Source organism: Mercenaria mercenaria, chromosome 7 (genome assembly GCF_021730395.1).
Source record: "Mercenaria mercenaria strain notata chromosome 7, MADL_Memer_1, whole genome shotgun sequence".
Taxonomy (NCBI): domain Eukaryota; kingdom Metazoa; phylum Mollusca; class Bivalvia; order Venerida; family Veneridae; genus Mercenaria; species Mercenaria mercenaria.
In genome coordinates, this window is record NC_069367.1 from 20,780,396 (window position 1) to 20,796,510 (window position 16,115).

A 16,115-nucleotide genomic window follows, 5' to 3' on the forward strand; every position below is an offset into this window, starting at 1 on the left:
ATGAAAAAACAATGATTAAACAAAAGATACTTTACACTATAATTATTGTATTTTATGACATACATGTACATACACAACAGAGTATAATGTGCATGTATACAGAGAATATAGAAATAATTCAAAGCATGAAATACCTTTTTCATTGCCTTTTCTTGTAGTTGTACATTGATTCCCGACAAAGCAGAAAGACCTTGATACAGAACCATGAAGATCACAATAAAGTCGAAGCTAGGTTATCGAGTGAAGGAAATCTGCAGCTTCAGATCGAGAATGTCCATCCCATCCACCAGACAGCTGCAAGATATGCTCTTGTTTATACCATATGCTATGTAGGGCCTACTCTAGCGACTCTGCTAGTAGTCTGCCAATATCTTGGGAAAATGTGACTTCTGATGGCATTTTTTGTTAATGCTTGGATATTAGTATTAAAATGTTCCTTAGAATCGAACATGAAAGTTAGAAGGGGCTGTCGCCTCCTAGGGTTCCTCATTACTGTACAATGGGGTCAAAGGTCAAATAAGTGCATTTACAAATAAACAATGCCGCTGTGCACTCGTATTATTTTCATATGCCATCTAAATTGGTTTAAATACTGTATCTCAATGCCCTTTACTATTTTGTAAATAAAACTGATGATAATATAAAAAAAATATATATCTAATATATATAATATTATATAGAATAATATATATCTGGGGAAAGTGGCATATGATGGCAAAGTAAGTTTTACTTGATATGTTTGCTAATCTTTATATGTGGATGAACTAGTGAAATATTTTTGGAAATGTTGTATCGAAGGGTTATTTTAATGTAATTTCAAGGTCACAGACATGTCAAGGTCAAAACTGAACGTTTAGAAATGACTTCTAAGTTATTAATGGTGGCAAAATGGTGCGTATATTAACAATATACACAATAACTTTTCTGACTCCACACCTGGCTTTCCCTTTATCTCCAAATTTTGACAGATTTGAATGAATTATTACACAATGTTAAATGATTATTCTATTATAATATAACATCAAAACGATCATAGCCTGATGTAAATTCATTTAAATGTAAGGGTAACAATAAGTTAACCCTTAAATAAAAAGTCACATTAGTAAATTCCAAATCACAGTAGTACACTTTGATCCTATTATATCAATGATATTAAAATTATTATATTCTGAATAATCAACTCTGTTTAGTTGTAATGGAACATCTGTTAATATTTTCAGTACGTACATATTATTTTTTATCAGGTTTGTGACGTCATTAATGACACCAAATTAATGACAAAATTGTTTAATCCCGCAGATGACAGTACTTGCCGCATACAGACCAGAGCACCAAGTTGCATTCATTCAGTGACATTGTTTTGGTGGTGGGAGGGACGGGGGAGGGGGTACCTTATTTAAACTGTCACGGCACAACAAATGTACGAACAATTGATATCGTTGTTGTGTTTATTTAATTGATCTGGTCATTAAACAATGTGTCCAATTTTCATTCAAATCTGTCAAAATATGGCAGAAATAAAAACAAAAGTTAGGTGTGCAGTTAGAAAAAGTGTTAAGCAGTTGATTACAAAATGACACTGCAAATGCATTTCTTGCATTTCAGGCAGCAATAAAACTTGAATTTAAGCTTTGAGCTGACTATAAAAAGAATATTTACATATTGTACACAGTTTGAGAAACGTGTGCGAAAGAGAAAATATGATAGGTTTTGCGGAAGAAGACTATAGCGGAAAATGAATTACATATAAATGTATAAAATTCTCACGTAAATAGTATTTTAGTTCAATAAGTAGAGCACAGATCTAAGGATCGCGGGACCATGAGTTCAATCCCCGGGAGAGGTGAATGTTCTCCATGACGATTTGATAATAGACATTGTCAGGGGTGATTTCGTCCTCCACTTTCTTAATCATTTGGAGATGTTGGCAGTTACTTGCAGGGAAAAGGCTACTACTTGTAGAGACTCCAGAAACACTGGTTAAGTTAATTTGCCGCCGTTACATGACTGAAATAAGGTTGAAAGTACTAACATTTATAATATTATATGAAATCCTTCTCCAGCCCCTAAAGAAATTATTTCAAATCTGGTGATGATTCATTATATGATGTATTTTTATCATGTTAATTTGTCCACGTGACGATGGTTAAATAGGACATTTTAGAAGAATAACTGAAATATTGGTCAGCGCATAGGTTTACACAGTACATGTACGGTAATAAACTAATCAGAACAGATCTGTAGGATTTCAACTAGTTATTCTATACGCTATTCCTTGATTTATTGTAACATAGTTCTTTTTTAACTATAAGGCAGGCTTTTATCATCATACTTTAGGTATTTTCAATTAAGTAGCACATTTCAAGACTGACTAGATTTTCTATCACCGAAGCTCTTAATGCGATATTTGCATCATTTTAGTCTAAAAATTCACCACGCTATTTCTGTTGCGATCTTTTTTATCTTTGGCTTTGCTTCTACACTCTCACTTCCTGTTCAAAACAAAGTTGAAAAACGAATCAGGTCGTAACAATTTACAGATCTGACATAATGGTTTAAGACAGGATGTCCTTGATAACATTGTGAAAACAAAGCTTGTGTCTTGACACTGAAACATTAGACATTCAGATGTTTTACAAATAAAAATGAAAAATTAAAGATTCTGATATAAAAACATCAGAATGTTGCTTTAGAATTGTTTATAATAGTAGCATTCAGGCTCGTTCAGTGATACATTGAAGTTATACCTTCCAATATGTTCATGATTACTGACATATGATGGTTCAGCTAATCAAAATGATGAAATATGGTGGTTCGATAGTTGTAAAGAGCGTAAAAATAACTTCCTGCAGGATGAGAAGAGCATGAAGAAGAGATTTGAAATTCAAAATGATGGATTTATATTAAACAAATAATGCCGTTTGATAAATTATGTCAGGCTAACCCGTCTATAGCTTTTGATGTGTTATGGAGTTTATAATTTTTATATAAGGGTAAGAAGTTATGTTAAGGCTACAATAGCATTAGCTCATAATTGTTTATTTTTTAAATAACATCAGTAGATTCCTTCGTGATACATTGGTAAGTTTGCTCCACACGGTACTATCACCAACCAGTCACTCGGAAATCTAAAGGTGTTGTAACAGGAAAACAAACATGCTTTGCCCCTATATTCACGGTCATAAAGATCACTCTAATAACATTCGATATACTATCGAATTCGCTCACACTTATCAAGCCTTTTTGAAGTTATGCCATCTAAAGAACCATCATAAACAAATATTTACAAAACTGTTATTGTAGATAATGAAACACTAAAAGAGTTACAAGTTCTTATAATAGCCTAATGTCAGTGTGCAAGGAATAATGTTTAGCTGATTCAAAAATATGAAAAGTACCATTTTTCATGCTGATGCACATACGTAAATCACTGGAATAGAGTTTTGATTGACAGCATGGGCAGTTTTAGATAAGGCTTGAGAGAATTTTCATTTTATCTCACAAACAGACTTTGTTATTTTTATGTCCTTGAGTTTTATGCCTCCGAGGGAATCTTTAGATCTGTCAAAAGTTAGTACAGTCAAACTATTTTCGCTAGAGTTTAATACAACAAGCAACATGCGTTTGAAATATCAGTAGTACAAGCTAACGTGAAATATACATTATATAGACCTTACACCGAGTTCAAGCAAGCAAAAGTAGTAACTGGATAATCCGAATTCAAGCAAACGAAGTTTGACTGTACTAGTCTTTATAAAACAGTCAAACCTGTCTATAAAGATCACCCTTGGGAGAAACAAGAAGTGGTCTTAATTGAGAGGTGGTCTTTGTTCACAGGTAAAATATAGCGAAAATGTTAAAATAGGAAACAAAACCAGTAGTCTTTAGAGCCAGGTGTTCAGAGGTGGTCTTTAGCACAGGTTTGACTGCACGCGCAATAAAAGTCTTCTACCTGTACTGTTCATACAGACAATCATACAGGTAACCAACCAGCCATTATGGAAACTGTTAGCCAGAACACGGAAATTTTAGAAGCATGAGAAAAATAACTTCAATAAATGAACAAAATAATAGAGCGTACGGAAATTTAAGCTCATTCTATAGTAACACCTTTAGTCGTTTTGAGTTCTGCCAGTCTCAAATGCAATAAATCTATTTGAAGTAATTTATTTTACTTCTGAGATTCATAATTATCACCGAAAATTTACCAGTTTGTATTAGAATGTAGCAAAAATTGCAGACATCTGAAGTTGATAACAAACAAGAGCTGTCCGTAAGACAGCCAAGCTCGACTATTCGAAATATTGTCCCAGAGGCAGGAAAATATTACATAAAAAGGTTAAATATCAAAAGAGTTTTAAGTTCAAAAGGGGGAATAATTTGACCAAAATGCATATCAGTTATGGGACTTGCTGCTATCAACTAGTTTTATAACCCATAAGGCACATGTGAAGTTTCAATTCAATATCTGCATTAGTTTTGGAGAAAGAAACTCGCATGTAAAACTTTAACCAGAATTTTCAAAGTCCAAAAGGGGGCATAATTTGCCCAAAATACATGCCAGAGTTATGGAACTTGATCCAGTGAGGTTAGTAATTGATCTAGAAAAAGAAAAAATAAGGTTCAAATCTATTTGCCTTTTAGTAATAGCTGTATGTACTTGCACGCAAAACTTTAACCAGAATTTGCTAAGTCCAAAAGGGGGCATAATTTGGCAAAAATGAAGGTCAGAGTTATGGGACTTGCTGCTATCAACTAGTTTTATAACCCCGAAGACACATGTGAAGATTCAAATCAATATCTGCATTAGTTTTGGAGATAATAACTTGCATGTAAAACTTTAACCAAAATTTTCTAAGTCTAAAAGGGGGCATAATTTGCTAAAAATACATGTCAGAGTTATGGGTCTTGACCCAGTGAGGTTGGTAATTGATCTAGAAAAAGAAAAAATAAGTTTCAAATCTATATGCCTTTTAGAAATTGCTGTATGTACTTGCACGCAAAACTTTAACCAGGATTTTCTAAGTCCAAAAAGGGGCATAATTTGGCCAAAATCAAAGTCAGAGTTATGGGACTTGCTGCTATCAACTAGTTTTATAACCCCGAAGACACATGTGAAGATTCAAATCAATATCTGCATTAGTTTTGGAGATAGTAACTTGCATGTAAAACTTTAACCAAAATTTTTCTAAGTCCAAAAGGGGGCATAATTTGCTCAAAATACATGTCAGAGTTATGGGACTTGACCCAGAGAGGTTGGTAACTGACCTAGAAAAAGAAAAAATAAGTTTCAAAGCTATATGCCTTTAATTAATGGCTGTATGTACTTGCACGCAAAAACTTAACTAAAGTGTGACGCCGACGCCGACGCCGACGCCAGGGTGAGTAGAATAGCTAGACTATTCTTCGAATAGTCGAGCTAAAAATGCACTTACTGACCTTTTACCTTGTGCTGTGACCTTACTATGACCCTTAGAAAGCGACAGCCCCCCTGAAAAGTTTCCAATTTTTTTAAATTTAACAATGAACATGGCTGTCGGGCATTAACAAACAAGAGGACCATGATGGTCCTGAATCGCTCACCTCTTCCCACATGACCCTGTTTTGAGTATGACATCGTTTTTTCTATTATTTGACATAGTGATCTAGTTTTTGAGCTCATGTGACCCAGTTTTGAACTTGACCTAGATATTATCAAAATAAACATTCTGACCAATTTTCATGAAGATCCATTGAAAAATATGGTCTCTAGAGAGGTCACAAGGTTTTTCTGTTATATGACCTATTGACCTAGTTTTCGAAGGTACGTGACCCTGTTGAACTTTACCTAGATATCATCAAGGTGAACATTCTCACTAATTTTCATGAAGATCTCATGAAAAATATGGCCTCTAGAGAGGTCACAAGGTTTTTCTATTTTTATACCTACTGGCCTAGTTTTTGATCGCACGTGACCCAGTTTCAAAACTGACCTAGATATCACCAAGGTGAACATTCAGATCAATTTTTATGAAAATCCATTGAAAAATATGGCCTCTATAGACAGGTCAAAAGATTTTAATAATTTTAGATCTACCGACCTAGTTTTTGACCGCAGTTGACCCAGTTTCAAACTTGACCTAGATATCATCAAGATGAATATTCAGACCAGTTTTCATACAGATCCCATGAAAAGTATGGCCACTAGAGATGTCACAATGTTTTTTTATAATTTGACCTACTAACCTAGATTTTTATGGCACGTGACCCAGTTTCAAATTTGAACTAAATATCATCAAGGTGAACATTCTGACCAATTTTCATGAAGATCCATTCAAGGGTATGGCCTCTAGAGAGGTCACAACGTTTTTTCATTATTTGACCTACTGACCTACTTTTTGATGGCACGTGACCCACTTTCAAACTTGAACTAGATATCATCAAGATGAACATTCTGACCAATTTTTATGGAGATCCATTCATAAGTATGGCCTCTAGAGAGGTCACAAGGTTTTTCTATTTTTAGATCTACTGACCTAGTTTTTGACCGCACATGACCCTGTTTCGAATTTGACCTAGATATCATCAAGATGAACATTCAGACCAATTTTCATACAGATCCCATGAAAAATATGGCCTTTAGAGAGGTCACAAGGTTTTTCTATTATTTGACCTACTGACCTAGTTTTTGATGGCACGTGACCCACTTTCAAACTTGACCTAGATATAATCAAGGTGAATATTCTGATTAATTTTCATGAAGATCTTGTGAAATATATGGCCTCTAGAGAGGTCACAAGGTTTTTCTATTTTTAGACCTACTGACCTAGTTTTTGACGGCACGTGACCCAGTTTCAAACTTGACCTAGATATCACCAAGATGAACATTCTGACCAACTTTCATAAAGATCCCACAAAAAATGTGACCTTAGAGTGGTCACAAGCGAAAGTTTACGCACGCACGGACGGACGACGGACGCTGCGTGATCACAAAAGCTCACCTTGTCACTATGTGACAGGTGAGCTAAAGATGCCATCAAAGCCAATTTCTAGGCCTCTTTTTTGGATATACAGGCAGACTATACTAACTGCCGAAAGTTCAAAGGAATAGGAATTACCAATAATTATAGGTTTTAATATTAGCTTTGTATCGGGTTCTTTAGCGGAAATGCTTGTGACTTTAGTGGCGCAATATTCTTCCGCTAAAGAATGAGTGCATATTAAATAACCTGTTTATTACATAACGTACTCGTATCTACACGTTTAACTGTAATGAAAGTATCATGAATTTGTTCAATAGCATTGACAAAAAAAAACTTAAAGAATTAATGCAACGACACACACTAAATTAAGTCACGCACCCGAAAAATATTGACGTTTCCGGTTCGGGGAATAGAAACGAGTATGTAATAATTCTGACTATTGACCAGCAAGTCATTCAGTACTTTGTTTGTATCTTATTACATGACATCAGAGATTAGTTTTCATTTTTTTTTACTTATTAGTCCAGTAAAAACGTGCTGAATGTAGACAAACTATGGACCGGCAATTCATACCAGGAGTCATATTATAATAATAAGGGTTAGTTCACAACTATCGGTGTCTTTCATTGTTTTACTGTATAATTTTGTGATTTGAATTACATGATTTCCTAATCAACTTACTTTTTACAAGTGGAACAAAGTGACTGTCCTGGATGTGACCTATTGTTATCGGCTGAACTTGATTCGTCGAACAGACTAACTCGGACTCTACAACCTCAAACCGCGGCAGTTTTTTTCGCATCTTTGGAGTGCGTGATGATGTGTACGGGTTGTAAAATGAGTTCAGCAGTTGCTTTGCACACCCTAGAATCCATGACGTCGGCATAATTGGTCTGCAGCACCTGCAAGAAATCACTGTTGGATATACTGTCAGGATTGTCAGATCTCTGGACCAAATACGTGAGATAACAGATTGCTTTTGCAAGTTTATACAGACGGCGTCTGTATGGATATTTCGTCGAATTTTTAATGGTCTCTTTATAGATTTGCATAATACTATTTTACACGACTGGCATGTATAAACAGTCGATCAATAACTGGTCTACAGCAGCGTTACTGCTCAATATTCTTCAAATTCATGCAGATGGCTGAACATTACAAATTCTTAGAATAGACATATTTGTTGTTAACGTTATTCGTTTTCTATCTATTTTGAAGCAGCATTAAAAGAAAAGTTCACTGTTTTTTCCCCACTTTTCTAACACAAACAAGGATTGTCGCTATTAGTGACAAATGCCCTAGAAGCGTGCCCACGAATGCTACAGTTGTCTGCGCCAAACAAAATGCCAGAATAGTTTAGGTATGAAACACCTTGTGACCTTGACCTTGATCCGAGAGACCAGGGTCATAAGCGCAACACACCTCAATATGGTTAACATTTTTTTGTCAAATTATTTTCAAATCCCTTGAAAAATGGCAGAGTTATTAACCAGACAAGAAACAGACCATGTTAACCTTTGACTTCTAAGTATGGCCTTGACTTTGGAGCTAGCTAGGGTTCTGGGTCTTGCGCATGTCATCTCATTATAGGGAAAATTTATGCCAAGTAACTTTAAAATCACTTCATCGATGGCAGAGTTATGGATCTGACACGAAACAGACCATATTAACCCTTGACTTCTAAGTGTGACCTTGACCTTAGAGCCAAGGGTCTGAATCTTGCTCATGACTCGTCTTATTTTTGGGAACATTTCTGCCAAAGTAATTTTAAAATCCCTTGATGAATGGCAGAGTTATAAACCGGGCACGAAACAGACCCTGTTAACCTTTGACTTCCAAGTGTGGCATTAACCTTGAAGCTAGGGGTATGGGTCTTGCGCAAGACAAATTGTCTCATTATGGTAACTATTTATGCAAAGTTATTTCAAAATCCCTTCATGGATGGCAAAGTTATGGACCGGACACGCAACATACACTGTTAACCTATGACCTCTAATTGTGACCTTGACCTTGAAGCTAGGGGTCAGGGTCTTGTGTATGACACGTCGTTTCATTATGGTGAACATCTATGCCAAGTTATTTCAAAATTATGGTTGGCAGCCCGGACAAGAATTTACACGGACGCACGCACGCACGCCCACACACACACGGACGGACAGTGCGATTTTAATATATCCACCTCCGGAGTCTGGTATCTTATAAAAATCACACTGTATGACTTCCGGTCAGTCGTATATAAATATTACATAAAGCACAGTTAATTTATTACCTCCAGGCCGCAGGTATATTGGAAAGCAACAAGTAGTGTAGCTCGCATTAATGGAACGCTGTTTTTGCAATATAGCTGGCAGACCAACATTGATGCCTAATTGTGCAAAAAGGAAGTTTTTTTTTGTAAATGCTCTTTTATTTCCTGAATTATGGGCCTTCGTTGTTTTTCCTCTATATGATATATAGAGAAGTGCTTGTGACTTGAATTCCTCATTCTTTATTTCATATAATTTATTCAAACTTTCAGCAATGATCAATATTGTTACTTAGTTAATTGTGCGTAAGGGATTTCTTAATTGCTCTTTAATTTCTTCGATTATGGCCATGTGTTGTTTTTGCTCTATATATCAACAAAGTCTAGATGAAGGCAAGAATCACATTTGATAGCTCTAGTTAAGTATTTCAATAGTCAAGGAATGTGACCAGATGAGCTAAAAGTTATATTATACATGAAAGGGAAATATATATATTTTTGCTCAAAACAACAGAATTAATAAATACATATTTCATAGATCTACATGTAAAACATGTAGAATGGAGTAATGCGTAATGGTATAACAAACAAGAGGGTCATGATGACCCTGGATCGCTCACCTGAGTAATATGAGCTACATGTTTCAAATGTCAAACTGATGATAAAATATTAAGTCAGTAGGTCACATTCATGGTCAATGAAATTCAGTTTTATGATTTGTGTGCAAAACTGTGTATGTCATCAAAATTTCAAGGCTGTATCTTAAAAAACAATAAAGTAGGTCAGTAGGTCAAGGTCACAGTCAAGTGACATCATATTACTTGGGGTCATCAGGTAATTATAATAAAACAGTCTTGGAAATAGGATCAGTTGATTTTTGAAGTATTTTTCCTATTTAACTCACATAATAACTAAGTGACCCCAGGGCAGGACCTCTTTTAATCCCAGGGGTATAATTTGAACAATTTTTTGTACAGGACTACTAGACAATGCATTATACCAAATATCAAAAGCCTAGATTGTATGGTTTCAGACAAGAAGATTTGTAAAGTTTTTTCCAATACAAGTCTATATAAAACTTGGGACCCCCAGGGCAGGGCCTCTTTTCACCCAAGGGATACAATTTGAACAATTTTGGTTGAGGACCATAAGACAATGCTACAAACCAAATATCTAAGGTCTAAGTGTTGTGGTTTCAGACAAGAAGATTTTTAAACTTTTTTTCCTATAAAAGTCTATGTAAAACTTGGGACCCCCGGGGCGGGGCCATATTTGACCCTAGGGGGACAATTTGAACAATCTTGGTAGAAGACCACTAGATGATGCTACATACCAAATAGCAAAGCCCTAGGTCATGTGGTTTTGTACAAGAAGATTTTCAAAGTTTTCCCTATATAAGTCTATATAAACCATGTTACCCCCGGGGCGGGGCCATATTTGACCCTAGGGGGATAATTTGAACAATTTGGTAGAGGAACACTAGATGATGCTATACACCAGATATCAAAGTCCTAGGCCCTGTGGTTTTGGACAAGAAGATTTTTAAAGTTTTTCCTTTTGGTTGTCATGGCAACCAGAGTTCTGCATGGAATTCAATTCTTTGAACAATTTTGAAAGGGGGCCACACAAGGATCATTCCTGTTTAGTTTGGTGCAAATCTGTCCTGTGGTTTTCAAGAAGAAGTTTTTTTTAGAAATTGTTGACGGACGACGCACGACGCACTACGCACGACGGACGACTGACGACGCACGACGGACATCAAGCGGTCACAATAGCTCACCTTGTCACTTCGTGACAGGTGAGCTAATAAAAACAAGCACGCTATTCACCCATAAGTTACTTTTAGGCTGAGTGGTCTGAGTGGTCACACATACATCCGTAACAATTTCTGATCTGTATAACTTCTAGCCACAGGAAATTTTTTGACTTGTCTGTTTCTTTGAATGTTGACGTATAACTTCCCCACGAAAGCAATGTTTTATACCTGTAATGAGCCAAAAATAACACATGGTCAATTCCATTTATTTAGCCAAGACGAACACTAGATATTTTGTTATATATTCAGTATTGTATAACAGCGGTAATATTAGAAAATCAGCAATAAGTGTCTGATTTCTGAGTGTGCACACTATTTTACTTCCCAACGGTAATAACGGTTTCAATTTATTAGAAAAAATAAAAATTATTTTGATTTTTTTGTAGCCGTGATTCGATAATAAAATTATAAAAAGTTGAAAAGCCGTGGAGAAAATAATTATATTTTGAATTTTTTTTGTGTTCATGCATGTGTATGCACTGACGAGTACGAAATTCTTTGAGTTTTGTTTCAACGAGGGCGTAATTTCGGCAGGGTTTACACATCCATGAACACCAGGGAAAAAAACGATTCCTGTATTGATTGCGTATGGAATAGACAAAAGCACTAACCTCTCTTACAATATGCTGAACGAATCTCTCTCTCAAGTGCTTGCCATCCTCACCATTTGTGGCACCAACAACATGAAAAAAAGCAGTTCCCATCGTAGGGAACATTCTTCAGAAGACGATACCCGAAAGTTTCTACAGTTCGAAGAAGGTTGGCCAGTTACATTTTTCTGATCATTCTCTTCTGCTTCGGCCGAAGAGATGGGCGCCGATACCGGACCAGTTCTAGGCTTGAAAAAATCCTGGAAATGAAAGTCGTGATGTAGAGGATCTTGTTATCCAATTTTTAAGAGTTCAAATTTGAAAAATAACGCTGATCTTCATTTCAAATTGTATGCTGTCAATTATATGCATGCTTCTATCAAATTGTGATGTTATCTTTAAAAGATAAATCAAGCAGATACACTGATAGAGACTGCGGAGCGCCACTGGATTATAGAGACTGCGGAGCGACACTGGATTCTAGAGACTGCGGAGCACCTGTGATAAATTAGACTCTGGTATATACCTGATTCAAGCAATTTGAATGCAAAGTATATTTAATGTATATTTTTTGTAACCATGGTAATCCTAATCGCATATTTTTGCCTAACATGATCACTTTCGGACATGCACAGAAGACCGCTCTAGGTCTACAATGAGTAACATCGGATTCCAGACGCTAGTTACTGGTATAGAAATACATGATTAAATTTAATAATAATAAATATAAAGCGACTCTATAGTTATGATTAAGGACTACATGAGGTGATATAAACAATCCAATAATGCAATTCCAGCAATTAGAGCAGAGCAAGTGCCATTGTTTTTTAAATTATAATATCACACTCAAAACTAGTCCCTTCCACCGTGCTGCAGACCGTGAAATACAAACCATTTGAGACTCAAATTTATAATATTTTAAATAAATAATGTAGAGAATGACTGAATCAGGGGCTGGTATTTAACAGCTTTTGAGCACTGCCAAACAATACTTCTCAACAAGAGCTGTCCGTAAGACAGCACGCTCCTCTATTAGGCGATTTGACAGTAAAATGAATATATGTCTCAATAAGAGACCTCTGCTTTCAAAGGAAGATACATCAAGGGCGTAGTTCTGTCAAGAACACAAATTAGAGTTATTGGGATTGTTACCACACATGCAGATGATGATGGTAAATATATATTTTGAGTTTCAAGTCTTTATCTTATATAGTACCAAAGTTATGTCCAGAAAACGAAGTCTGTCAAAAGTTTCAAGTATGACAGGAGCTTAATTCTGTCAATAATACAATTAGAATTAAGGGGATTGTAACCACACATGTAGATGATGATTATAAAGAATTTCAAATATTATTAATTTCAAGTCAATATCTTTTAAAGTACTAAAGATATGTCTATAAACCAAGCTTTCGAAAAAAATTAACATGAAAATAATTCCAAGTATAACAACTTTGTGACCTTGATCTTGGGTATAATGGATCCAGCCCCTGCACATACTTTGTTTGTATGCTGGACAATGTTTATGTGAACTTACAGTAAGATATAAGCAATAGTAACAAAGATATGACAGAAAAACAAAGGTTGCCGAAAAACTTTAACCTTAACTAGAATGTGTCTGTAGGACAGAGGCTGTGCCCCCCATTGGTATATTTGTCACAAATAAGGGGCAATAATTCAAATGTTTGCAGTGTTAATGGGGTTTAGCCTACACAAACATTTTATGAAAAGGGTTCATTATTCTAGACCATATATTTTTTAACTATGAGCATCACAAACAAAAAACCCACTATTTTGGCTATTTCAAGGGCCATAACTCTGTAATAAGCGCAAAGATTCTCAAGAAGAATGCCAAGTGTGAAAGGTCACATCATGGTAAAGACTCAAGCAAGGTTTCATAAATTAACATTATATACTTTTTGAGCTAATTAGATGAAAATGTGCATTTTTTTACTATTTCAGGGGCCATAACTTTAAACATAGGGGGTGGAGCTAGCCAAAAAATAAGGTGTGCGAGTTTATATCATGATAAAGACTTATGCAAGTTTTCAACCATTTATATTAAATACTTTTTGAGCTAGGTGCGTCAAAAGGTGAACATGTGCATTTTTGACTATTTTAGGGGCCATAACTCTGGAAATAGGGGGCAGAGCCAGATAAAAAATAGAAGGTGCGCAGGTTCATATCATGACAAAGACTCATACAAGGTTTAATCAATTTATATGAAATACTTTTTGAGCTAGGTGCGTCAAAAGGTGAAAATGGGCATTTTTGCCTATTTCAGGGGCCATAACTCTAAAAATAGGGGGCAGACCAAAACGAAAAAAATAGGAGGTGCGCAAGTTCATATCATGATTAAGACTTATGCAAGGTTTCATGAATCTATATCAAATACTGTTTTAGCTAGGCGTGTCACAAGTTGAAAATGTGCATTTTTGACTATTTCAGGGGCCATACTTCTAAAAATAGGGGGTGGAGCCAGACGAAAAATAGGAAGTGCGCAAGTTCATATCATGATAAAGACTCATGCAAGGTTTCATCAATTTATATCTTTTTGAGCTTGGCGCGTCACGAACTTCGGACGGACGGACGGATGGACGGACGCACGCACGGACGGACGGACGCACGGACAAGACCAAATCTATATGCCCCCCACCACTCATGGGGGGCACAAAAATAACCTAAGTATAACACCTTGGTGACCTTGACTTTGGGTATAATGGGCCCAGCCCCTGCACATACTTTATTTGTATGCCGGACAACGTTTATGTGAAGTTACAGTAAGAAATAAGCAATAGTAATAAAGATATGACAGAAAAACAAAGGTTGCCGAAAAACTTTAACAAAGAAGAATAACCCACCTATTCTCCGAATAGTGGAGCTAAAAATGGGAAAATCCAATGCTTACTTTTGCAGAAGACGAAATATGAGCGAACGTCTGTTGACTGCTTGATTACAAAAATTGAAAATTAACTTACAAGAGTACTTAAATGATTTTTCACATTAGCTAACTTACCTGCTTTTGTGTTCGGCATTAAATTTTCTACATTCCATCTTCGGTTTGTTGATCAACTTAAATATATGATGGCTGTAATAACACTCCTCTCTTTTGATAGATACATCCAATCCTCTGTAAAATCACTGGATTCAACATTGAAACGTTAAGTAAAACATGTTAAAAGCTATCGGGGCTCAATCCATTGATCTTTTAAGACATAGACGGTTACCAACAAACTTTATACAAAAGTTACAGGTAAATAATAGTAATGTATGCAAGTTGGCGTGCGTAGCAGCCGAAAAAAACAACAAAGAACGGACATTCAAATGTATTTTGATGTAATGAAAAATGCAAACTTTGCCGAAAAAAGGGGAGTGCGATCTCACCCATCGCATCCTAACCCTTGGCTGCGTCCTTGCTTAAGAGGCCAAGACTTGGATGTTTTTACAATGTAACGATTTCATGAAATTAATGTAACAGTATGTACAGTACTTGGTGTATCTAGTTAAGCTTACGTCATGTTCTGTTTCTCACATTGTGAAATATTTATTTTACCGTTTTTTTAAAACCAAGATAAAGATTCACTGAATAAAAATAGCGGATTAAGTTGAGAAAAAAATTTCTCAGCCATGGCCTTAAACTGTCCAACCGTTATTTGGGAAAAACATTTTAGTTTTGCGTGCTTTGTTGGCAAATAAAACACGGTTTTGATTTCAGTTGAGCACATCTAAGGTAAAATCCTTCTTTGTTTATATAAAAGAAAATCTTAAAAGTGTTAGAATTTGTAGTATAACTGTTTTATGCTGCATTATCAGAATGTGTTCATGAAGTTCATGCGAGGGAGAAAGTTTGTAAACAAGTTTGTTTCATATTATAAAAAGAACAATCTTGTGAAATTTATACAGACGGCGTGTAGCAAAAGAACAATACAAGCGACGTTTAAAATACTAAACCGTACAGTCTTTAGGTATGAAAGAACAAGACATAATTATGCAATAAACAACGAACATATATAATAATAATGATATAAAATAATAATAATAATAATAATAATAATAATGTAGTTTTTCATATCATTTTATGTTTGCCCAAAACTGAAATTCTTCAATTTCTTCAATATCTGCTTTCCCCTTGCATGTTATGTCATAATATGATGCAAACATTTGCCGAAGTTGCCGAAAAAGGTTGTTATTCAGCTTCGCGATATCTACCACATTATCCGGTCGCTACTCATGCTTCACGTTTGTACGAATCGGCTTCATATTCTTTCTCATAGTGACGAACTCGTGTTACACGTGTAGGCCTGTTTGAGGCAAGTTTTCGTCCATTGGTGTACATCAAATTTAGAATTTCACAATTGGTTTTACATTTGTATTGATGTTTTCATTTTTATATTTGTGACCAAAACAATGATTTTACATTTGTGACGTTTTTATGACATTGGTGACCAGCGTCTTTTTTACGTTTACAATTACTAGGTTTCACGTTCGTGAAAAGTTTGTACATT

The 16,115-nt window shown here is 35.5% G+C and overlaps 1 long non-coding RNA gene across 1 annotated transcript; it reads right to left on the reverse strand.

Moving 5' to 3' along the window:
• Positions 1-140: 140 nt before the first annotated feature.
• On the reverse strand, positions 141-14,863 carry LOC123538492 (uncharacterized). The gene is made up of 5 exons (XR_008371634.1): positions 14,627-14,863; positions 11,635-11,873; positions 11,037-11,191; positions 7,644-7,864; positions 141-294 (listed from the first exon to the last, which is right to left on the reverse strand). It is a non-coding gene; the product is annotated as an uncharacterized LOC123538492 (long non-coding RNA).
• Positions 14,864-16,115: the final 1,252 nt, after the last annotated feature.